The following is a 27,003-nucleotide window of genomic DNA, read 5'->3' on the forward strand; positions in this document are numbered from 1 at the left end:
AGATGAAGCCAATGGTGGAGTCGGAGAGGAAAGAGCTGGAAACTGAGATGATGCCGGTGGTGGTATGTGGTGGTTACCACCGCGGCCACCAGAAGATGATGCCGGCGACGGTGAGGGACGGTCATGGCGAGGTTGGCCTCTTCCACCACGGCCACGTCCACGGCCACGTCCTGACATTGTTCTTCAGTTTTCAAACTGATGAGAGAGAGAGAGAGAAGTGGCGTGTGTGAGAATCAAAACAGTGATAGTGTGATTAGTGTGATAGTGATGGGTACATTTATACGGAGAGAGAGAGAGGCGTGGGTATGTTGGGAAGTTGAAGAGAGAGGAGATATGGGAAGTTGAAGAGAGAGAGAAGATTGAGAGAAGAAAAAAAAAAAAAAAAGAGATTTTGGTATCGTTTGGGATGTGATTGTTTTTAATTTTTTTTTATTAAATTAGTTATAAAATGATAAAATAAATTAAAATTTAATAAAATAAAATATTATATTTAAATTATAATTATTTTATTTTTAAATAATGATTGAGACTCTTTTTATGAGACTCTTACAACCTTTTTAGATCTTTACTATTGATGGCATGGACTTCATAAATACATAAATAAATCTCACACATACATCAATGATTAAGATTCAAACAAGTTGTGGTGTCTCAAAAAAAGAGAGTTCCAAACATTTTTCTTTATTTTTTGTCATAAACTTTAAAAGTCAATACAAATGAATTTTTTTAATTTGAGTTAAAATAGTTTAAAAAATCAATTTAATTTTCCAAATGAAGTGTTTGGTTATTTTAGAAGTATGGTCACATGATAAAAAATGTGAGATATTATAATTTTATATTAAATAATTAAAAAATATGAAGAAACATGATAAATAATAATTGATAAAAACAAATAAAACGATCATATTCTACCTTTTGTAATAATTTACCGAGAAAAAGAAGGTGAAGTAGTGGGGGAAGTGAAAAAAGGAGTCACTGACCAGCGAAAGGCCCCTCTATAGGGATATTTTGAGAAAATAGTTAAAAATTAAATTTTTTTTTTTAAATATGAAAGGTGATATGATTCAAAATATGTTAAAAGTTAAAAAATAACTAATCTATGGTTAAAAGCTTGGATCCACCTACATAAAAAAATTTTATTTTATTTTGATTTGTGTTTACAAATTTATTTATAAATTCTATTTAGGGCACTTATGGTCAATACATTTATAAAATAATGTTGTGTTTTATCTAATTCTATACCTTTAAATTTATATTTCAATAGATTCTTATTTTCATTTTAAAAGTATTTTGTGCTGTTTTGCTGACTTGCCAAAAAAAGTTGTGTTTTGCCGCTCTTTTCAAAAAAGTCAAAATGACTTTTTACCATTAAAACCATTTGGAGGGGAAAAAAAAACTACAGGTAAAATTACAACTATACTTTTTATGGATCAAAATGGCCCACATATAGGTGAAATTGTAAATTTATTAATTGGATTAGGATATTTTGGTCATTTAATTGTGATGTGACAACATAAATAAATATTAATCAAAAAAAGCCAAAAATAGTTTTTTACCAACTTCTCAAATCATTTTCTAAAAAAATCAAAAAATTTGATAAAAAGCCAAAAACTAGTCTTTTACCATCTTCCCAAAACACTTTTATATGTGGATTATTTTATTTTTATAAACTTTTATAACATATATTATATATATATTATATATATATATATATATATCTAATATGGGAATAAGGTTTTTAAATTTGTCCTATGTGGCAAAAAATTGTCATAGAGATACATTTATAACCAACGGTTCAGATCAATCTTAATCAAAATCTAAGGGCCAAAATCAAAATCTAGCATTGTCTGTCTCTTTGGATTCCTCCTAATCAGTACCAAACACACCTCCCTATCTCTGTCTCACAGTCGTCCTCCTCTCTCTCTCTCTTCTCTCTGGTTTTCAAATTTTAATCTCTTCTCTTTGGTTTTCTCTCTCTCTCTCTCTCTCTCTTCTACCCACTCTCCGTTCTTGGTTTTACCTATGGCAACTTGGTTGAGATTTGAGTGCACTGTTTGATCAAATGCAAGGTAGCGCAACCAGCGAGAAAGAGATCGGTATCACTCATGAGATTCGAGTGCACTATTTGATCAAATGCAAGGTAGATCTGTGTTTCTCAGTATCTAGGGTTTCTCGGTTCAAATTTTTTTTATGTGTGTCTCTTTGTATGCATTCACTATGTCCTGAAAATGATAAATGATTAGGTCTCTGAAATATTTTTGTATGATTGGGTCTCTTTGTATGCCTCAAAATTTTTATGATTGGGTCTCTTTGTATGATTGGGTCTCAAAATTAATAAATGATTGGGTCTCTTTGTTTGCCTCAAAATTTTTATGTGATTTGTTTCTCATTTGAGTTTGATTGTGTTTCTCATTTATATTGCCTCAATTAAAATCTGTCTCTTTACCCCTCTATATTTTGTGTGTGTCTTCATGCATACACCATGTTCGGTAAAATGCCTCAATTAAAATAGTGAGTGAATTTATAAAATGTCCACTGAATAGATAAAATGTATTATGTTTTTCCTTCTAATGTCCGCTGATCTGAGCCATGGTTGATTGCTAAATCCTTCTCCCTTTCACTCAATTAAAATAGTGAGCGAATTTATAACATTACACGCTAATACTCACATTACACACTAAAATGTCCCAAGATTAAAATGCCTCTCTTTTTAATGCTAGCTGCTTATATATTTCTACATTTTTGTTGTTAAAATAGTGAGTGAATTTATTATAACAGGCCAAGGAAGGTTTAGCAAAAATAGAGGTACATTCAAATTGGTGATACAAACAATGGGAGTTGGATGTCATTTTTAATCTTTAATGGAGTTTGCTTACTTATATTTTCTAATCTTTAGAATGACATAGGCCTAAGATTGAGGCATTTTACTTGGGATTAATCTTCTCCTGTCCAATCTTGGGATTAATCTAGACAAGGATGGCAAGTACAGGAAAACAAGTGTTTTCATTTTTAATCGCAAGTGGCAAACAAGTGTTTTCATTTGTTGATTGTTGGGAGTACGTGTTGAGAATTTAAACCAAAAAGAAAATGTGCATACTGAGGATTGAAAAAAGAAAAGAAAAAGGAAGATAAACATAGATAAATCTCTTCTTCTTTTTTTTTTTTTTTGGGTGAACACACAGACTAATCTTAGTAACAAAATGCCTTTCTTAAGACAATATACGTTGGTAAATTTTGAGTTACTTTGGAAATAACTTTGTGCTAAGTTTTGGAATCCCCCATTGTCAAAATAAAAATTGATGTCTAATTGTCTTTTAAATTGGTTATAGGTTCTTTTTTAAGAGAAAACTAAAGTTGTAGGTTCTTTTTTCCTCTCTATTTATGTTTTCTCTTTTTTAAACTCTTGGAATATGAGGACAACAAAATCGTGGTGTAGAGTTTTTGTTGTCCCAATGTTCTTCTTACCTGGTTTAGTTAGTAAAGGAAAACAAGTGTTTTCATTTTTTGTCAAGTACATAATAAAGGTCGTAAAACTAGACAAGGAAATATGTGAAGAAAGTGAGTTGGACTGTGTGTGATGGCAAGTGGTGTTAGACAGTTCAAAAGTTTATTACATACTATGTGACATTGATTTGAAAATACTGAACATTAGACATTCTTGCTTTAATCCATCTAATCTAACTTTATTATTATTTTTCAAATTTAATTTTTATTTTTTTTAATTTCAGGTATCGATATTAGAATGGCTATTGAATGAGTTTCAAATCCTTTTAACTTTGGCTAATTTTTAGGGCAACAATTTCATTTTTTAAATTGTCTTAGTTAATGTAATTGATGGTTTCTTACAAAAGTACAAAATAAAGAAGAAATAATCTTGGAATTAATCTTCTCCTGTCCAATTTTATTACGGGTATACACTATCATCCCAACATTAATCTTGGGAATCTTGGGACAAAATGTTTGGAGATATTGGGATTAATCTTGGGATTAATCCCAACATCAATTTTATAGCAACTGTCATCCCAACATTAATCTCAAAATACTGTCATTGGGGTTTGAAGTAATATTTTCATGTCATAGAGAAGAAATGTTTATAAATTTTTCTTTCTTCTTCACAATGTTTTATTGATTTTGCAATGTTTGTTTTAATGATAGAAGAGTTTTCTTTTTCAATGCTCTATTGTTTGATTGTTTTACTTGTTTTAATGATAGAGGTTTATTTATTTTCTATTTTTTTAATTAAGGTGTGAATTGTTTTACTTGTTTTAAAATATTATATAAATTTTTCTTTCCTTTCATTTGCCTGAGATTAAAGATTTAAAACTTCCACTACCTCTTTCTCTCTCTCTCTCTGATGCTTTTAATTTTATTTTTCGAGTTGTAGGCCCCCATTTGGGTACTCTCTCTCTCTCTCTCTCATGCTTTTGTGTTTTTGTGGGTATGTTATGATTTGGTAAATAATTTCATCAATATTTTAATAATGTCTTCATCAATTGATGAGCGGTTCTCTTTTTCCCTTAAAATGAGCTGTTTTTTCACTACATAGCCGTGGTATGTCAACCTCTTAAGCAATTTCGGTGTTCAAACAGTGCACAATATCAATATCAATATTGTGGCCTAATTTTTACTTCTTTTTTTTTTTTGTGGAATCCAAATTTTGTTTTTTGTTGTGGCAGTGCGTTGGTTGCTTCCCATGAGCAAACCAAATGGATCCAAAAGGGTTGGTTCATATTTTGCTTATGGGAGGATTGAATAGTTGAAGCTATTTGAATATTTTATTTTTTTTGTTTTTGTTTTTTGCAGCTGCTGTCCATAGCATTTCAATGCACTATGTTAACCCATAAAAGGTATCCTAAGTCTTTAATAGGATGCTTGGCTTCCATTGGGAATAAAATTGTTCAATCTATTTTTAGTTTACGAATTTCTTCTTAAATTTAATATTGTCATTTCTAAGTTACTGAAAATGATAAATGATAAAATCTCTGAAATATTTTTCTAAAATGGGTCTCCAGAATGCCTCAAAATTTTTATTTGGGTTTTCGTTGGGTGTCTAAATTTTATGTGATTTGTTTCTCATTTGGGTTTGATTGTGTTTCTCATTTATATTATGTGATTTGTTTCTCATTTATATTGCCTCAATTAAAATTTGTCTCTTTACCGTTCTATACTTTGTGTGTGTCTTCATGCATACACCATGTTCGGTAAAATGCCTCACTGAAAATAGTTTAATTTTTAATGCTAGCTGCTTATATAATTCTACTTTTTTGTTGTTAAAATAGTGAGTGAATTTAAATTGGTGATAAGGTTTACCAAAAATAGAGGTATATTCAAATTGGTGATACAAATAGTGGGAGTTAGATGTTATTTTTAATAATAAACAGTGGCAAATTTTGGACAAGGGATGATGAAGCTTGCTTACTTATATTTTCTAATCTTTGGAATGACATAGGCCTGAGATTGAAACTTTCTAATCTTATATTTACTTATTAAGATCATTTGAAACTTTCATTTGCCTGAGATAAAAATTTAAAACTTCCACTGCCTCTTTCTCTCTCTCTCTCTCTGATGCTTTTAATTTTATTTTTCGAGTTGTAGGCCCCCAAAGTTCATCAAGGACCAAGGTTGAGAGCTGCAAGTTTTCTCTTTTCCAACTACTCTCTTCCAGTAAGTCTTTCCTTTATTCCCATTCTTAGTATTGTTAAATTAAGTTCCATTTGGATACTCTCTCTCTCTCTCTCTCTCTCATGCTTTTGTGTTTTTGTGGGTATGCTATGCTTTCTTTCATGTCTTGGGTTCTGTCAATTGATTTGGTAAACAATTTCATCAATATTTTAACAATGCCTTCACCAATTGATGAGCAGTTCTCTTTTTCCCTTACAATGAGTTGTTTCTTCACTACATAGCCGTGGTGTGTCAACCTCTTAAGCAATTTCGGTGTCCAAATAGTGCACAATATCAATATCAATATTGTGGCCTAATTTTTACTTCTTTTTTTTTTTAATTACAAATTTTGTTTTTTGTTGTGGCAGTGCGTTGGCTGCTTCCCATGAGCAAACCAAATTGATCCAAAAGGGTTGGTTCATATTTTGCTTATGGGAGGATTTGAATAGTTGGAGCTATTTGAATTTTTTTTTTTTTTTTTTTTTTTTTTTTTTGCAGCGGCTGTCCATAGCACTTCAATGCACCATGTTAACCCATTAAAAGTATCCTAATTCTTTAATAGGATGCTTGGCTTTCATTGGGAATAAAATTGTTCAATTTGTTTTTAGTTTACAATTTTTTTTTTAAATTTAACATTGTCATTTCTGAGTTACTGAAAATGATAAATGATAAAAACATATATACTCATTTCTTATTGCAGAACATTTGTTATGTCATATGGTTGCTTGGTTTAATTATTAGTTCCTTATTATTTTTCATATGTCATTTTAGCTACTATTTAGCAGGTTTGTTTATGTAGTGTTGATTGAATTTTTTTTCTTCAATTTCTTTATGGATAACTGAAAGAGAAGTGCAGAGAAGTTGGGCACAATTGTTTGTGTTTCTGTATGGTTTTGATTTCATACGATTGCGATTTGCGATTTGATTCAGTGAGTAATCAATACGAACAGGTTGTATAAATCGCAAATAGCCATGAATCGTACGTGAATCGGTGAACCAAATCGGTGAATCGTGAAGTGAATCGATTCGATTCGCTAAAATCGATGTTTGACTTTCCTTTTTAGTTTTTTATTGTTGGAAAATGGTTCACACAACCTGTTTAAGGTCTTTAGGATTACTATATGCCATCTTTTGACTTTCTCCCTCCCTCTTTTGTTAGTTTTTCATATCTCTTTATCCCCTTAACATTATATCCATAAGTCAATGGAGTTTTGTTAGTTTTATTTATAAATTTATTTATTTTTGTTGTCGTTGTTGTTATATATAAAATTTAGATGAATCTTCTTTTTGAATTTTGCAAACCCTTTAGCTCCTTCATCTGTGTTGAACACACACACCTTTTATTGTTGTAGTTTTCTGTCTTTTATTTTTTTACTTTTTATTTTATCAGGGAATTAGTTGTAGAGAAATTATCAATTCATTTAAAGCTGATGTTTTTATTCTTAATGCTTTGTACATCTGACAGAGGCATCAGAATTTGGTGAGGAGAATAGTTCTAAAGGCTCCATCAATAAAGGTAATCAAGATTCCATCCCTTTTTTTGCTTCTATTTTTTATTTTTTGTTCATTCATGATGTTATAAGCTGATGATTTAATCATTTACTCGATTTCCATAGTTCAAAGACCAACTTCCTCATGTCACTTGGAATAAATTACAACATATTTCTTGTTATTTTAATTAAATTTATTGTTATTCATTCCATTCTAAGGATTTCAGTATAGTTTGCAATAGTTGAAGTTCAAAATAATTAGTTTTACCACTATAATTTCTGCTACTACAATGTTCACCAAATGCTTGATAAATTGTTTCTCTATTTGATGTGTTTGATGTGTTTATTAATTCACAGGGAATGGAAGGTGAGGGAGAGATTAATCAAATGATCAAACTTTTGGTTGAGGAAAAAGTTCCCCTTTGCTAAACTTTTGACTGGGGTGAGGAAAAAGTTTCCCTTTGCTTGACTGGGTTGAGTTTATGAATTTATCTATTTTTTGGATAATGTTCTCTTTGCTAATTGTTTTTATTATTATTTATTGTTTTTGGGAGTTTTTTTGTTTTTTGTTTGCATTATGTCTAAATAGGTTGAATGCTCTTAATTGGATCTCAGTTGTGAGTTTATGAAATCTTTCTTTTAAGATTGTGGTTTGAAGATTTTTGAAACGGATACTCCTTGCATTGTAGTGCCAAAGATATCCAAAAGGTTAGCAAAGAAAGAGCGGGTGCATAAAATATTTGCTAGATTAAAAAATAGAGAGGGTGTGTGGGTGTGGGATGAGGGAGAGTAGAGATATAGGGAGGCAAAAAGTGAAGATAAATGAATAAAATGGTGTGAGACAAATTGCATCTTGAAAATTTATCTACCTATGTGCTGAGTTCTATGTCTCTAAAAGATTGACATTCTCAATTTTAAGAATTAAATATATTTGCTTAATCATTAGTGCTTGATGATGAAAGGAGGCATTTATAAACATTAGTTCTTGATAATGTGTTTAAGAGCTAAAATCTAATAATGTGTCTAGAACTTTCAATTAGTGCTTGATGTTTTGAGATTGGTGTAATCCATAGACATATATGCTTGATTGGAGGGCTAGCTGATTGATCAAAGGGAGGTGGTTTTGTTGATTAAGGTTTAGTTTCTTCTATTTATTTATTTATTTTTTTGTTGATTTTTACTTTCTATTTTTCTCTTTCTTTGTAATTAGCAAGAGAGAAGTGTGATATAAAGAGTCTGAAACTTAAGCTTAGGAAAGTGAAATGAGTGTTGTAACTAACTAATACTACTGAGACTTGAGTGTAATATGTTCATGACTTTGCTAATCATACATTTTATTTAACTAATTGATACATTTTTCTTGCTATATTTTGGGTTTTGATACACTTTAATTTTGCACAATGGGGGTGAGTAGCAATGCACGATTTTTCTTTCCATGCCTTTCCTTTTTAGACATTACCTATCAATAGTTGACATGAGAGATGGTTTGTTAATATTGCAATCACTAAGATTATATTCTTTTTAAATTTTAGCTGAAGTTCAAATGTCACCAACCTCTTCAATTAGAACAAGAAAGATTGATAGATTGGGTAAGTATAGCAGTGATGGTATAAGAAAGGAACAATTTTTCTCTGAAATTATTTTATGAATAAATTTTTCATGTACTACATAAAAGTTGGACAGGGGAAGATTAATCCCAACATTATTTCCACCGTGCCTTTAGACACGGGCATACACTAGTATATATATAAAGCACAAAGGTTTTTGAAAATGTGTGAAAATATATGAGCAATGGCTAAGATATTTCCTAAGACCATCTCCAACCGTTCACCAAATCTATCATCAAATTCAAATTTGGTGAAAAACATGTACTCTTTGAGCTCCAACAGTTTCACCAAAACGGTATCAAATTCAGAAAATATCAAACGTTTTACCAAACTGAGGATCTCAACACCTTTCACCAGATTACTGTGCAGGACCGTTGCATCGGACATCCGACCGGTCATCCACCTGGTCATCCACTTATTTGAAAAATTCCATTTGAATATAACCATTTTGCCAAATCCTCAAAGACTGTATCAAAATCAATTTGAATACAAATTTGCAGAGGAAGAAATAATGAAAGCTCTACAACTTCCCATCATAGATCTCACTTCTGTTGATCGAATCTCCACCGCCAATTCCATCCGTCAGGTGTCCTCTTCTTTCTCTTCACACCTTATCACTGCATATATATATACAAATCAGTAATGGAATATTTGCCCTATATGTCAGCTTTATTTTATCGTCAATGTAATATTTCCCCTATATATCATCTTATTCTTCCTCTTCATTCTCTCTAATATATATATATATATATGTATCCAAAGAGCTATTACAAATATTTGTTCTTCTTGCTCTATAAATTGTTCCCTGTAAATTCATTATCTTGTGATTATCACAAGTACCTATCACAATCAAATTTGTATATCAAAATTATCATACTTGCAACACTAATCATGCAATATATTTTATGTTTTGGAACAACAAGAAATGGCAAATAAATGGCAAAGGAATTGAGCGACACTGAAATGGAGGGGGGAAATTTTTTTCATGAAATGCTCTTGCCAGACATTTGGCCGATCGTCCTTCCGGACATCTGGTGTTTTGATGACAGCCCGTTGGAGTGGCTGATATCAGATCAAGGAAATCGTCATTTTTTTACTCAAATTTGATGAAAAAAATAGTGAATCGTTAGAGATGCTCTAATCAACATCTAACGGTTCAAAGTATACCAAACATGCTTTTCGTTCCTGACCAAGTGTACCAAACGCTCCTCTTCTTCTGTCTTTCAAATGTCTGCCTCCCACCTACCCCGTCTCCCTCTTTGTTCTTTTTGATTTCAAATTTTAAACTCTTTATCTACCCATTTCACTCTCAGCTTTTGCTTCCGCATTTATCTCTTTGGCTTCATCAGAGCTTACTCCAACCGTCGTTCAAAATCACTTCGCCTTGCAGCTCAATTCGCTCCGGTAACTCGGTTCGCTCCGATCATCGTTCACTCCAACAGCTCGTGTTGCAAAATCAGAGCTCACTCCAACCACTCCTGTAAGCTTATTACAATATGAGTTTGGTGTGATTTTAGTTTTATGATCTGGGTTTGATGTCTTTGTTGGGGTATTTTTTAGGTTGTTCTTTTGGGACTCCTTTTAGTTTGGCCTTCATTTTGATTTGTGATTTTTGTTTTTCTAAACCTTAAATCAAAATACCTATAATATATTGGAATCATGTTGTTGTGTAATTTATACATATCTATTGGTCTAATTTGAGTTAGAATTTGGTTGAATTGACTCAAATGTTTTAAAATGGCTGACTTGGAAACACTCACAAGTCTACTATGGAATGAGCAGTAACTGTTGTTCTGTGTACTGTGGTTGACACTCTAGTTCTCTCTTTCATTCATTCATGTAATATCTGCATTTGTATTCATTTAGTGGTAATTTCTGCTATGGAGTTTTTTAGGTATTCTAGGTAATTCTCAATCATTTTGAGTTAGGTATTTTTTGGGTATTATTTTTAGGTATTTGAATTGCTCTAAAACACATAACTTTGTAAGATTTGGTTTAGTGATATGTGTTTGTGTTTGTGTTTTTCTACATGTTCAAGAAACTGATATGGGTTTATGTTTCCGTGATATGGGTTTCTATATTTTTAGGTATTTGGATTACTCTAAAATACACAAGTTTGTAAGATTTGGTTTCCTGTTTATTTATTTATTTATTTATTTATTTTTGGCTAGGCAAAAGAATAATTTCTCCTAGGTGATATTTTCATAAATTTAGTTTTTTTTTTCTTTCCTTTTAAACAAAGCCCAAAGTAATTGTTGCTATCAAGCTGTTACTTTCTTTGGTTGCTTTCTTTGTACCACTTTTTTTTTTTTTTTAATCACATAAACTCCATACATAACTAATAAACCCCATACTCCTGGAGGAGAACATGGCGCAGAAACTCAATATGTTCTGTGATCCTTTGGCCCAACAAGAAACTGAGAAATCATTATAAGATGTTCTTCGTGAAAAGTACCCAACCTCCCCGTTATTATTAATACATTTTTTCTCTTCAATTCAAATCTTTGTACCCACTGTTTGCTTTTGAGGCAAACAAATTGAAGCAACTTTCAGCTTAATGTCATTTTGGTTCAAAGATCCAAACAATAAATTAGTTGATGGTATCTTCTTTTTGTAACTTTGGTTTTTAGTTTTATTTTGTGGAGAAATTGTGTTACAAACGAGTGAACTCAGATCAAACCCATCAGAGCATTTTTTTAGTTTTATTAGAAAGCTGCAAAAACCAACCCAACAAATTTTAGATTTTTAAAAACTTCCCTCCAACATTTTTGGAAGGTAATAATTCCATCAAACACATTGAAAGCTTTTTGGGCAATGGTTGTTTTTTCATTATTAATCAAGAAAGCTTTTTGGGAAATGGTAACAAAGAGGTAGAAAAATAATTCAAGAGGAAGGAGAATATCGAGATTTGGGAAAGAGTTTCCTGGGTTTGATTGGTGTGATCTAAGTTTGATCTTTCTACATTGATCCCAAAATGGGTTTGATCTGAGTTTGATCGTTCTATATTTTTAGTTTTATCATTTGGGTTTAAAATGGGTTTATTGTACAAAAAGTCACCGATTTTTTTGGTTCTATCATTTGGGTTTGATCTTTTTAGATTGATACATTGATCCCAAAATGGGTTTTAAATGGGTTTATTGTATAAAAAGTGATATGATCTGGGGCTTTCTATTGGGTTTATTGAGGCAATTGAATTTGGGGGCTTATTTTTATTTCTTATTTTTTGTAACTCTGATAATAGAAACTTGTAGACGTGCACGAACGTCCCAGGCTTCGCGCGCGAAATGGGCGCGAAATTCGTTTTGTTCATTAGGCTGACTACAGTTCGGACTCAAATGTCACGGTTCTGAATCTAATCTCACAATGTGCGATGTGAGACCGATAAATCACCAAAGAGTCCAAATCCGGCAAATCGTTTTGGAAAACTGATTTTTATAAAGAAGTGTCAAACATGGACTGCTTTGTCAGATACAGAGTCGCCACCTAAATATTTTATTTTGGGGAAATTTAGGAAACCCTGACTCGTGCCTAAGGCCACGTGTCCGTCATCACCAAAGTTGCCTCGGTTCGGGAACTTGGGTATGTTGGGGAAGGTCATCTATGAGCACCCCCGCTCACCCGATCAAAGATCGGCCTGTACTAAACATGATATCTTGGTTTTGAAAACACATGCGTTCTTATTCCGGTTAATTAGCTAGAATTACTATGTGATGCGCACAACACACAAGTATAGACTAGATTGCCTAATTTGGAACAAAGCATCGCATATCTGTTTGTTTTGGTAATGGTTTGAAGTTTGCTACTCGCAAGTAGGCTAAAACACGGATTTCAATGAATTGTTCCAATTCAAGTAATCCAACATTCACCCACAGGCATTCAGGCAATTATATCACATAAGCAAATAACCTCATGGCAAGCATGGTGTCATGGCAACACTTACATACATGCAAGATGCTAAAACATAAACACTTACAGTGTACTCCAAGCCAAAATAAAGAACTAGTTAGTAATTAATGCATGATCCTAGTTCATGTTAAGATAGCTAATGCAACACATGCAAAATGTAACTAGAAATAGGCTCGGCTATTCTAGAATGGCATATGAAATGCAACTTGATACATGTATTTAAATAGGCATCGAAATACGATGCAGTTAGTATGATACGCCGAGCCCGGTGCATGCAATACAGATGAATGATGCATGCATGCAAGCATATGGTATGCTAAATGAAAGATACCCTAAAACTAACCATCATAAGCGGTTAAGTAAAATGGAGAAAGAAATGGAGGTTGGAAGACGTGCATCACACACACGCACGCTTATTACAACACTTGTGCCCTCTCGACGGAGGGACCGAATAAGAAGCTAACTAGCTAATCTAAGCTAATTAAACTAATTATTACACAACAAATTAATTAACTAATCCTAGTTAACTAATTATTACAAAACGAATTGAATAGCTAACGCATTAACAATTAAGGGTACAAACCAAAGCATAAGCAAGCTATCTAAGCATGGCAGCTAAGGAAAGCAATAAATCAGGAGCCCCAGAGGGAGAGGAATGCATGCAAGCCCGGTCGCCTCGTTCGGAAATCCAATGCGATGTCCCGATTTGCCTCTGTTTTCATTTGTTCTCAGAAACTTGCACCAAGCTCCAGAAGGATGAAACTCCACCTTGGGAATCCAATGGGAGGGTGGCCGACCACTTTTGGTCTATAGAAACACTTGCCGACCACTTTTGGTTGTTGAAAAACTAGAAAAGTGGTCGGCCAGCTACTTTTTCTGGCTGGCCAGCCAGTTGTTGCTGCTGAATCCCAGTTTTCTGCAACAGAGAGCAAGAAAGGGCATGGCAATGTATTTGCAAGATATGTGTGCACAACCACCCTCCCTATCATGTCATGAACTCAAGAGAGTGTAGGTTCTCGACCCTCGGGCCACCAATTGCGCATTGCAATGCATGATGGCCGAGAGGCGAAGTTGCACAATTCAATATGGAAATGAATGCACAAGTAAACACATAAGGCCTAGAACTCTCTCATGTATGATCAAGAGCATCAGCGACCGAAAATTAAGGCACGTTTCATCACTTGAAGTATGAAACGTCCCTCGTTTCCCGTGTTTGGACTAACACCTATTCCAAACACAATGCAACACATAACATGGCATGCTCAATGCAATGTAATGCAACCTTAGCATGCAAACATGCAACTACATGGCATACTCAATGCAACTAGCAACCTAGCATACACAATGCAAGGAATAACATGGCATGCACAATGCTAAATGCTAAGAACTAGATGGCATACTCAATGCAAGGCAATCATGAGGGTTTTTAACACAATGTGATGCATGCATGCACAATGCAATGCAACAAGGGCAACAATATGCAATACACCAAACATGCAACAACATGCAAACCACATACTCAATGGACTTAAACCGAAATGGGCAGACCTCAGCCATGCCAAAACAGTGGCCATAGTACTAAAATGAAGGCACCGAAAACACATACAAGCATGCATGCCAATTGGCTCACCAACTAAGGCACTAAGGTGCAACTCTCAAGAGCACTAAAAGAGTGAAAAGCATGGAAGTGTAACAATACTAAATGCACTGAAATGAGGTAAGAAATGATGCCAAATCATTCAAACAACACAGGTATGGCATGCTAGGGTCCTTAAAGCATGAAGCTAGTAAAGAGGACTACAAAGGAGGCATGCAATACATGGCACAAATGCATGAACTTAGCATGGATAGAGCTCAAGTAGGTCAAAATAAGGACCTAAACATGCTGAGATGAGGGCTTAAAGGCCTAGGCATGCAAGCATACAAGCTAGGCTACAATTAAGGCAACAAAGCACAATACTCAAAGGCATTCAAAGCATGAATAAAGTAGGAACATGGCAATGAATTAAGTGATGCCAAATCATGTACACAACACAAATGAAGCATCCAATGGTGCTCAAAGCTTGAAGCAAGCAAGAGCACTTGTACTATAACTATACAAAACATGAAGCATATGGCTAAGGCAACCCAAAAAAGTCTTAGAACATGTTAGAATGAGTCTAAAACATGCATGAAAGGAAGCCAAAATGTGCTAGCATGAAGGGCATAAGAAATGGTGAATGCAAGGCAAATAAGGTGGATTACACTACACCTATTAAGACCAAGCATGGTATGACTTAAGCAACAAAAATCAGAGTTATATCATGGCATAATAACCCCAAATAACCACTGAAATGATGGCTCGCAAGCTAAGGCATGAAGGCATACGCAATGTTTCATGTTAAGGCATAAAGGGGGAAACCCTCCAACGCATTGAATGAGTGACAAATATGAATGTATGGCCATGAAACATGGACTGAAATCACATAATAAATGATGTCAAATCATTGAAATAGTCCAAGTAATGCATGCTAGAGGACTCAACACACAAAGCTAACAAGCTAGGTTGAACCAAGGCTATACAAAGCAAGTCATGCATGACCAAAACAACTAAAATTAGACCTTAAACATGGTAAAACACGAACAAAATCTTCTTTAAGCTAAGCCAAAAGCATGCTAGGCTATTTCATGGCATTACACTACAAGTATATGGAGCATGCAAGGGGCCAACAAACCCACTCAAAACAGAGTCATGACATGGTAAAACATCACCAAAAACATGCTGAAATGGAAAGAAAACAAGCTAGAATGTCATGCTATTTCATGAAGCACATAAAGCTAGTTTGTGTGATTTACACTACGAGTGTATTAACCATGCATGGAGTGACCAAAGAAAGCAAAAATAGTGTTATGCCTTAGCAAAACAAACACAAATACATGCTAAGAATAAGCTAACACAAGCTTAACAAAGGTGCTCAAACATGAGGCATATGAAGCTAGTAAACAAGACACAAAGGAGAGGGGATGACCCTTTCCTATTTAGGACACCAAGACCACCTTTCCACCACTGAAAATCCTCTGGATTTTAGTGGTACAAAGGTCATGCAAAGGGTTCAACAAGAGCCTAAAGGGATGGCTCAAAATAAGGCCTAACAATGCCTAAGAGGGGGTAAACCACCCCAAACGAAAAAGTGACCTAAAACAACTATTTTAAGCACTTAAAAATGAAACTTTTCTCAGTTATAAGTTAAGCTCAAAACAGCATGCAAATAGGCTTAAAAGCTTAAGCAAAAAAGGGAGATTTAAAGGTCAAATGCTCACCTTTGAAGACCACCTTTATAACTGCAACTCCAGCAGCCTCTTTAAGCTTAAACTAGTCTAAGAACACCAAAAACAATCTCTTAGCCCCTCAGCAACCCAAGCAAGGTGTTTGAGTGTGTGTTTGTGTGTTAAACTAAGACAAATCTACACTTTTGATGCACAAAAATGGAGAAGCAAGGCAATATAGAGACAAAGCTATATCTATCCTTCTAATGGCAATTTTCTGAACCTAGAGGAGGGAGGGGGAGCTTCCCTCTTATAGAAGAGGAAAGCCAAAGCTTCTAGGAGAAGCTAAGCAACAAGCCATTCCCTTCATACACATGTATGGAGGATGGCTCTAATGTCCTCCAGTTGTGCCAGCTGGAGGAAAATATCTCCAAAAATGTGCCAAAAAGCAGCCGACTAGTCGGCCTGCTACTTAAAGTGGTCGGCCGACCACTTCAAGTGGTCCATAGAGACAAAAACTAGTCGGCCATAGGTGGGAGAAGTCCAGGGCATGAAAACAATGCAGTGGTGTGGTGGCCGACCAGAAAAGATGCCCCAAAGACCAAGAAAGCCAGTTGTCCGACCAGAAAACTGGCTGGCAAAGGAAGAAGCGGTCAGCCAGGAGAAATACTGGTCTCCCACCCTTGTACCACCTTCCAAACAAGGAAAATAAGGTTTGTACCAAAAACAAACCAAAGCGGATGCAAGACGAGAGATTGGGAGGCAAAGCACGCGGCCGAAAGCCTCGAAAACTAGTCTACGAGCACCAAAAGTGGTATGCAACCACAAAAGTGGTCTCCTGGACCATAGTGTTCCTCTAGGCAGAGGCAACAAGGTATGGTTCAAAAACCACGCCAAACGAAGAACATTAAGCGGTCCCAAGCCAAGGCGCGCGGCCAACGGTTCCAAAAACTAGAAACTAGTCTCCAAACGGGAAAAGCGGTCTACGACCATGAAAAGTGGTCTACGACCACAAAGAGATGGTCTACAAGACCTCTCCCTCCCTCCGGGAAGAGAAACAAATTTTGGTCCTCAGACCGAGCCAAAGCACAAAAGAGTTCAGAGGCCCGAAGGCAAGGCTCTCAGCCAAAACTCCAAAACCTCTAAACGAGCACAACATGCACCATCACCGAGCGCTCAATCGATGACGTCTGAGTCTTAAGGTCAGTCAAAAATGGGGTGTCTACAAAACTGAACCAAATGAATTCTCGCTTCTATTTTCTATTTTTTCTATTTCTGAGAATAGAAAGCTTCAGAGCATTTATTTTTCTTTTTGTTTCACTTAAACATGCAAATGCATAATATATATCATGGCATGGTCTATCTTTATAAACTAAAGGTAAGGACAAAATTATGACTGTAGACACCCCATTTTTAACCGCCCTTAAGACTTGGGGGCCTCAGGTTGATTGTTCGAGGACGAAGGCAAGACGAAGGCTATACTATGCAAAGGTTTGATTTCTTCGGCAAGAAGAGCTTCAAATCATAACCATACACCTCATTTTAGACCAAAACTATTTTGACCAAAATGATTTTTAGACTTAAAACCTTCTCTTTCAAAACATTTTTGAAAAAAAGTTTCTACAATGTTCCGAGGCTCGCATTTCGTTAAATGTTGCGCTTTTCGGTAAACCGAGCAAGGGCAAAGTGGAAATGAATGAAAGATAGGTGAAATCTTTGAAAAAATCTTTAAAACATCTTATTTAGAGGTTTGGAGTTAAAGAAAAGAGGAGAGGAGGGAAGAAAACTAGCTGAGGAGAAGTTAGGCATGAATCCGGTTAGGATCGAAACTGAGCAATCTTCACTAAAAGAGGTATATCTTTTTGCACAGTTAAAATTTTGCTGTTAGTCTACCACCATTGGCAAGAACACTTCCAGGGCTTCAATTTAGGCTCAAGAATGACCTACAAAGGAGTCCAGGAGAAAGAGATATTCCCGTTTAAAGTTGGACCTGGAGAGCTGATTTTTCTGGCCGGCCAGAGGTAGAGGTTGCTAGCCATGGATGGCCTTTGCCGGTCATGTGCCATCCAGGGGTGGATTTTTTCCGGCCACAAATGAACTTTGCCAGCCATCAGTAATGCCTTGCCAGCCATTGGTGCAAAAAGGCAATTTTCTGCAGATATTTGTCCTCCAGCTGTTTCCAGCTGTCCTTTTTGAGATATTTTTTACCTGAGCTCATATTTTTCTATATATAGAGGGCCTTCTCTATTGTTTTAGAGGTTAGAACATTTTAGGAGTGAAATATTTTGGGAGTCTCTCTCTCTACAATTCTCTCTCTCTTGAGCTTTTGTGCTTAGAAGCTTGCATACTTCAAACTTTAACCTATCAACCCTTAACCAAAGTGGTTTATCTTTGGGCTGAGATTGCTTGAAGCTCTCTTGGAACTCCTTAAGTGGGTTTTGGCTTGAATTGTGGCCTAGAATCACTCTTCCCTTCAAGCAGTATAGCCTTTACCCTTTAAGCTTGTTTTTCATATTTATTTTGCCATCTTTTTGTACTGTTTTGGGGCTGGTTGTGAACTGTTAAAACCTCTATTTTTATGGTTTAAAAGTGTTGGTTTGAGGCTATTTTGAGTTAAGGGGTTGTCTACCCTTCTTGCTTCTTTGCTTGTTAAGCTTTTGTGCCATTATTCATCACTTTGAAACCAACTTTTCTTGAACTTGTTACCACTGATTTTTAGAAGTTTTCAAAGGCTAAAAATGTTGTTTTGAGGTCCCAAAAATAAAGAGGTTGGCCACCCCTCTTCATGCTTGCTTACTAGTTCAAAAGCTCTATGTATTAGCTTATTGTCTTAGTTAGTTTTGTCGTCTTTCCAGCATGTCTTTCAATTGATTTTGGGCTATAAAAACTTTGAGTTTTTGGGCTGAAGCTTGGGTTCAAAGGCCATTAAAAGTTGAGGGGTTGATAGCCTTTCTTTGTACCTTATTTTGGAGGCATTTTCCCTTATGTTTCCCACCCTTGCATCATCTTTTTCAAAGCTTTTAAACACTATTTTTCAGAGCTATTTCAGTGGCTAAAAACATGTTTTGAAGTTCAAAATTGGAGGGGTTAGCCTCCCCTCCTTGTGTCTTGCTTACTAGTCTAGCATGCTTCATGTTTTAGCCTATTATTCTAACTTGTGTTAGCTTAATTTTAGAACATTTTAAGCTATATTTTGGACTGTTTTACCTCTGTTTTGGGCTGGTTGTTGCTTTTGAGCCTTGTGTGGCATAGTTGTAGTGTTAATTCTTTCACTAGCTTAATGTTTTAAGGCTTTAACCATCATTCGTGTGGCTTGGTTGCATGTTTTAATGCTTTTCCATGCCTAATTCCAGCACCTAAATATCTACAACCTCCCTCATTTCTTCACTTTTTCATTTGCTTTGAGGGTTGGTTAACCTTCAGGTTGTGTTTAAGCTTGAGATCGAGGTTCGTGCTTAATGGTTTCAATCCTCTTTTGAGGGTTTCTACTAATCAAAGGCATGACCTCTCTCTTGCCTTAAATCATCCCTTGGTTGACACCTTCTCCATTAGAGGACATTCACCCTTGGACTAATCAAGTAAAAAATGAATTGGTAAGCTAAAATGAGTAAACAAGAATTGGACAAGTAAAAAAAGGCAAGATAAGCATCTTTTGTGTTGTGTTGCATTGCATGTGTTCGAATTGGACGTTAATTCGAACACAAGGAAAATGGGACATTTCATACTTAATAGTGATGAAATGTGTCATTTTCCTTGGTCTCCATCACCCTTGATCATGCATGATACGGTGGTGGTCATTTGGTCTTATTTGTGCATTTATTGAAATTGTACAACTTGGATCTTTGGCCATTATGCAATGAAATTGCTTGATTGGTGGTTTTGGATCCAAGTGTGCCACTCCTTTGAGGTTTTGAGTTGATAAGGAGGGATACAGTACAAATAAACCCCTGGAAAAACCTTTATTTTGCTCTGTTTGTGCTCTATTGCAGTATGGTGACTCAGAGTATCAGTGGTCACAGTGCTCCATCCATGGCCGGCAATGCCTCATTTCTGGCCGGCAAGGCATCCTTTTGGCCGGTAGGGGGCCGACTGCAACCTCCTATGGCCGACAGGCCACGGGTGTGATCCTCAGCAGAGATTTGGTAAGTTGGAGCAGAAAGTTTCTGGAGTATGCTCAACCTTGCAAACAGAGCCTCCTAGGAGCAAAACGGAGGACTTTTTAGGGCGAAAACCGAGCGCATGCATCTTCCACTTCCTGAAGCAGAGCAGTAGTAGCATAGTTTGATACTTTGCATGATTAGTTAGTGTGTATTTGTTTTAATTAATTAGTTTACCAGTTGATTAAAGTGTTGTAATAATTAGTAATTAGTCTGCTAGTTATTCAATTGATTTGTAATAATTAGTCTAATTAGTTTAGTTAGCTTAGCTTAGATTAGCTTCATTCAGACCCTCCTTCGCGAGGGCACAATATTGTAATAAGTGTGTGTGTGTGCATGTCTTCCAACCCCGCATCTTTCTCCCTTTTATTTAATCGCTTTTGATGCTTAGATTAGGGATCATATTTCAAATTGGCATATCGCATGCTTGCATCCATTCATTTGTCTTGCATGCACCGAGGCTCGGCGCATCATTCAAACTATATTGCAATTTCAATACTTCTTTGAATACGTGTTTAATTGCATGTTGTTCAAATCGATTCATATGCCATATTAGTAGCCGAGCCTATTAATTGCATTATTGCATGTGTTGCATTAGGCATCTTGTATAGTTAGGATCATGCATTTTTCTAACTAGTTTTTATTTTGGCTTTGAGTACTCAGTAAACTTTTACGCTTTTGCATCCTTGCATGAGTGTGATTGCCATATTGCCATGTTTTGCATGCTTGCCATGAGGCTATGTGCTAACTTGCTAAATTGCATGAATGCCTGTGGATGAAGGCTTGCTGTTTGAATTAGAACGATTCAATGAATGTATGTTTTAAGCTCACTTTATTATGGCAAATCATGTTTTAAGCCCACTATGTTTGGTGGCAAATCTGCATTTCTAAGCCCACTAGCCCACTTAAGGGTGACAAATTCAAACCATTTTCGCAAACAAACATGAGTTGAGTTGTTCCAATTCTTGCAATTTTAATCTATACTTACTTGTGTGCGTCACATAGTAAGGTTAGATTAATAACCGGAACACATAATGTTTATAAAGAACATATCATGATTAGTAGAGGCCGATCTTTGATCGGGCGAGCAGGGGTGCTCATTTCAGGACCTTTCTCTCTCGTACCCAAGTTCTCGAGCCGAGGTAACTTTGGTGATGATGGACACATGGCCTTTGGCACGAGTCAGGGTTTCTTAAATTTTTCAAAAATAAAATATTTAGGTGGTGACTTTGTATCTGGCAAAACAGTCCAATTTTGGCATTATTTGATTTAAAATCGATTTTTCAAAAAGATTTGTCGAATTTGGACTCTTTGGTATTTATCAGCTTCGCATTACACTTATGAGACTAGATTCAAAACCGCAGGAGTTTGAATTATGAGGCCTTCTTTTCAAACCTTTCTCAAAGGCGGAGAGCGGAAAAAGGCGAGTCCACAATGACCTGGGAAACATGCTGATCACATATGACCAAGCGAGGGTTCAAAGAGTTATTGTTTGACTAAAAAGATTCATTTCAGAGAATTGCTCCGTCGACCAAAAACAGAGTGTTGGTCATATTTATGATTTCATGGATTTGTTTTGTTTGTACTCAACGACCATATTGATCCTATTTTCTATGCTAGAGTTTCATATTGTGTTAAATCATTGAGTAAATTAGAAAGTTATTATTTTTTAATTAGTCCACATTATCATCATCACTTTGTTTAATTTTAATTTTAAAATTTAAAAAAAAACTTTCTAATAATTTTCATAAGATTTTTTATTCTTGGAGTCATAAATAATTTTTTTAAAATTTGAATTTAAAATTAAAAAAAATACTTTCTAATAATTTTCATAAGATTTTCTATTTTTGAGTCATAAAATAATTTTAAAAAATTTTCAAAATATTTGTTTGATTTTTATTTTTGTCAAATTAATTCTTATTATTTAAAAATAAATAAAGTATAAAAATGAAATTAAATCATGTGTGTTTCATCCTCTTATTTTGCTTATCTAATTCTATCTCTAATGATGTAGAATTAAAGAGGCTAATTCTTTATAAGTTCTTTAAGAAGAATTTCTTTATATTTTTTTCAATATCTTTATCAAAAAATGGCATAGACTCCACGAATTTTAACATGATATATATAAATTACAACCGCATTTCCCGTCCATCTCTCCTCTCTTCTCTGACCACTTCTCTTCTCTTTCATCATTCCACTACTCTCTCTCTCTCTCTCTTCACTACATACAGGTTGCAACATAAAGAAGTTTCCTAGCAGTTTCCTTGCAGCAGATTTGCCTCTTCGTCACTCCTCACAACCATTTCTGCTCCTTCTCCTTAGCGACCCTTTGTTGACATCTCGATCACAACAACTACAGCAACCCCACACCCTATCTCGACCATTGTACAGCCACCATCTTAGCCTCATGCTTCAATTTTCAAGATCTATTTGGAAAGCTTTGATCAAGATTTTTCTAAATTAATGTTTTTATCAGTCATTAATTTGTGTCTGTGTTGAAAATGTGTTGTGTTTGTTGGTAGTGTTTGCATTGGGTAACCTATTATTATTGTGCAACAATGTTTGTGTTTAGTTTGAATTGGGTGGTCTATGAAAAACCTTTTATTAGTGTGACAATGCGTGTGTTTGTTTTGAATTGGGTAGTCTCTTTTAATTTTCATATTGGTTCTTTTCTGTATTTTACAGGTGCATGAAGACTAGAAGCGAATGGTAATACCGGCTCCCTTTTTACAGGTCTACACTTTTGTAAGTTTAAGTTTTTCTTATCTCTCTAAAGATTTTGTATGTGTTGTTGGTGGGAGTTAAAATATTGCTAGAGATGTGTAAACTAAACGTGCACTTCTTTGATTGATGAGTGTTGAAAGAGTGGCAATCTCGAGTGAGCAACAATTTGTGCATACTTCGTTCAATTTGTTTGAAAGATATGATAATGTTTGAAGGCACATTTCTCTTTCATCTTTATCCTAAATAGCATCCAAGTGGTAAACTCACGTGAATATTATAAAATTTTATGTTCCACAGTTTTCTTAGTAGTTTACATGGATTTTAATGTGTACTATTTGGGCGTTGTTTTTATATATTTTTGAAGGGTGACACTTTTGCCACGTAAATTTTAAATTATCTACTTTTTTCCACGATATGTACTATGAAAATATGTCATGTTCCTAAATACTCCTATCTAGACTTTATATTCCTAAATAATTTTTTGAAATATGTCATGTTCCTAAAGTAATTTTTCTTTTTTAATCTTCTTCCTTATTCATGCTAAATACTCTACCACTGTTGGTTGGATATGAATCTATAGGAATATGTTAGTTTTGATCTCATTTTTTTTGGAAAAATTCACAATTGTTTAAAGTTTGTAATATTTTATTTACCAGTGTGAGCACTTCCAAATTGAGGCATGAGTTATAGTTATAAAGGTAAATTCATGATTTAATTGTTAAGCTTCGTTGGAGGGTTTATTTAATATGATTTGAATTTTTTGGCTAGAGGATCATGTATATTTTTGGATCTCAATTAAAATATTATATTGTCCTTCATCTCTCTTTTATTTTTATTTTGTATTTTTTAACCTTTATAATTAACATTGTTTCTAACTGGTTTGCTTTCTTGATGGGAACTCAAAGCAACATATTCATCCAAAAATGAATATTAAACACAAGGTAAACTTTAATTGTTTTTTGATTTTTTTTCATACTCATTTTAGATATTTGAATTTAATTATTTGTCGGTTTACAATCTTAAAAAATTCTTATCCATTATAACATTGTTTAGTCATGATGTGTAGGCATAAAAATAAATAAGGAAGAATTATAACGTTTTTTTTAAATATTTGGTAGTCATGTAACTTTTCTTTTCTATGAAATACATGTCTCACATTTCTTTTTTGGGTTTCCATTGAACAATACTCTCAATGAGTTAGAAGAGTGTAGGAATAGCCTAAACTCTTGCATTGGGAAAAAATACATAGATTAGTTGGTTGTCTTCCACTATCAACTTGTAACGCACCCAAAATAATACAATAAAATAACTCATTTGCAGAATAAATATGAGAAACAACATACTTTCATATATCAGAGTTCACTGTTTAACAACCAGTTAAATGCCATGTAGGTTTACATCTTTCCAAGTCATTGCTTGGTTACGTAAATTGAGTCTCGCTCATTACATCTTAAGCCCTTGGCTTTACCAATAACAAACATACACACATAAGGCATAATTAAGAAGCTCTTGCTTCTCGAGAGTCCATTCATGCTATTGCCATGGAGGTAACATCTCATCTACACCTGAAAAATGATATTCCCGTATAGGATGAGCCAACAGCCCAGCAAAGGTAATCTAACACAATATATGAGGTTTAGCAAAGATATAAATACTATGTGCATAAACAATACCAATACTACAACATCCACGCCACTAAGACCTAACCTCATTTCATTTCCCTTCAATTCATTTCCAATCCATATATGCTACTCAATTTATGAGTTAAATTTATTATCTTTCAACAATCAAAATGAGACTACAACTCAATGGTTTTCCAACTATTCAAAACACACATAAACACTTCAAACTTGTCATTTTACGGATATTTCGTCCGAAGGAATCGGCACCCATTTATATATGAACTTTCGGGTCTTTCACTCAGGACACTCTGGCCAACTTGCTTTAAATGGAGTCCATCCCCTTTCTCCTCCCAAACAAATATACATATGCAATGTATTTATAAACATAATCATATATGATGTACATCCCATTTCTCCTCCCAATAAACATACATATACAATGTATTTATAACATAGTCATATTCAATGACACCAACAATGGATTAGCATTAAATCGCCTAATCCTCATGTAACTTCTACAATAATCATAGTTAGGGATGTTCAATATGAAATAGATAGCTTATTCAAAACCTCCATAGGTGAGATATTACATATCCAATATCACCATTTACAGCCACAACCTTCCAATTTCACATTTTCAATGTTAATCCCATTTATTTATACAAAATAATGATTTAATCAAATTATGGCAAAATCCCCCCTTATTCCCAAATATCAACCCAAACACCAAAAACAACTAATTTGGCACAATACAACTTGGTATCCAAATCTCAAACCCACTTATGTCAATTTCATCAAGAACCCTTCTTTTCATTTCACACCCAAATCCTAGATTTGTCCAAACTACAACTAAATCTCATCATCTATACACAATAGCAAATAACTAAGCTAAAAACCATATTAGAGTGTAGAAATTCCCTACCTCAAGAAGAGAAGACGAGCAAAGCAAGGTTGAACTCCAAAAATGACGAAACCCACTTTTACTTAGATCAATACGAAGCTCTTGAAGCCCTCTACCTTATTCTCAAAGACACTAGGGTCAAGAACTTAATGGATTTAGATGAAACCTTAGAGGGAAGGTGACTTCTAGAGAGAGAGACTACGGATTTAGGGTTTGTGAGTGAAAAAGGAGCTCAAAAATGAAGCAAAACGGCACTGTTGTGATTTGATGTACACCAGGCTCGTTCGAGCGAAGGAGTTCTCGCTCAAGCGACCAGAAGTGTCGCTCGAGCACAAGAAGTGTCGCTCGAGCGTAGAATGCGAAGTTTCAAGTCTGCCACCCAACGCAGACGCACGCTTAAGTGCAAGAAACCTCGCTCGAGCAAAAAAACATTTTCACAGGGCTTGCTCGAGCGCAAGAAGCCTCGCTCGAGCGAAGAGGCCAAAATCTGGGCAACGACCATTTATACCAAAATTCAACCAACCTGTTCCAAACTCGCCCAACAAGTCCCAAAACTCAAATTCAAAGAATTAAAGGAAGGAAACAAGACATAGACAACAATATACAATCATGGAACTCGAGTCCAGAACACAATAAAGGTGGGGGTAAAAACCGGGATCGTTATAAACTGAATTTTGTTTTATATCATGGTTTTAGTATTGAATTTTGCTTTTTCTTTGGTTGTTTTCTTTTTCTTATTGTATCAAACATGATGTTTTAACTACAATATGTTTTTAGGCGACTACGGTCCGGAGGTTTGTATGATTTGTTATCATTCTCAATTTCACTCTCTATGCTATTGTTTTCTTTCTATTCATTTATCTACTTTAATAGTGCAAACGCATGTCTATTCACTTGAACATTGAAAGACAGGTTTCAATTGATCATAACAGTTGTGTTGCTTTAAACGGTGACGTTGGCATTTGCAAGAGAGTTTGAAGTTATTATATTGCGTTGTGGATATCTCAACATTGAATCATGTACCATGCCAGATCAGATCAACTCTCTTTTATGTAGCATGCTACTTTCTGCCTACCAAGTTACTAACCTAACTTTCACAATTTGCATTAATTTCTCACAGGCCAGTGGCAGCAAGAGCAAGATGGTGATAATCATGATCATGTTGCTTAGGGCTTTAGAGCCTTGAATGGATAACCATAAGTGATGATGTACTTGGATGAAGAATATACTATGTTTCGTCGTCACTTGAATTATGAAGCTTTGTGAATTTCGGAAATTTGGGAGTCATTGTTATAACATTGTTTTGTACTTTGTATCATTGTCCAAGTAGAGAGATTGGACAGTTGTCTCATGTAGCATTTTAGATGGTTAAGATCAATTTTAAACATTTTGTCAGGATCTCATACAGCTAAGATCAAGAAGGCAGCTTTTTTAAAGTGACTTGAATATTTTGGTAAGATTGATTATTTCTTTCTAAGATCAAATGGTGAGAGATTATTTTTTCACCTTTAAATTCCCTCTCAAATGTGTCATGTTTGTTGATAAATTCCACCTTTAAAGATCTCTCAATTTTTTGTATCTTGCTTCACTTCAAATCTCACTCCACAAACCTCTATCCATCCTCCCCTCTTTAACCATCTGCATTTTATCCCATTCATTCTCTTTTGACATGTGGGTATGATCTATGTT

General features: G+C 34.8%; 1 long non-coding RNA gene across 6 annotated transcripts; it reads left to right on the forward strand.

Moving 5' to 3' along the window:
* The first annotated feature begins 1,858 nt into the window (after window positions 1-1,858).
* On the forward strand, window positions 1,859-26,749 carry LOC145813895 (uncharacterized). Of its 6 annotated transcripts, XR_014357297.1 has the most exons (6): window positions 1,859-2,140; window positions 5,596-5,664; window positions 7,127-7,177; window positions 7,509-7,593; window positions 22,753-26,333; window positions 26,435-26,749. It is a non-coding gene; the product is annotated as an uncharacterized LOC145813895 (long non-coding RNA). The 6 variants fall into 6 exon arrangements; XR_014357295.1 differs by lacking the exons at window positions 22,753-26,333; window positions 26,435-26,749 and adding an exon at window positions 6,160-6,203 and having other exon boundaries at window positions 1,872-2,140; window positions 5,590-5,664; window positions 7,509-8,517; XR_014357296.1 differs by lacking the exons at window positions 22,753-26,333; window positions 26,435-26,749 and adding an exon at window positions 6,160-6,203 and having other exon boundaries at window positions 1,877-2,140; window positions 7,509-8,517.
* The last annotated feature ends 254 nt before the right edge of the window (window positions 26,750-27,003 follow it).

Source organism: Camellia sinensis, chromosome 15, assembly GCF_055761805.1.
Source record: "Camellia sinensis isolate YWXY chromosome 15, ASM5576180v1, whole genome shotgun sequence".
Classification (NCBI taxonomy): domain Eukaryota; kingdom Viridiplantae; phylum Streptophyta; class Magnoliopsida; order Ericales; family Theaceae; genus Camellia; species Camellia sinensis.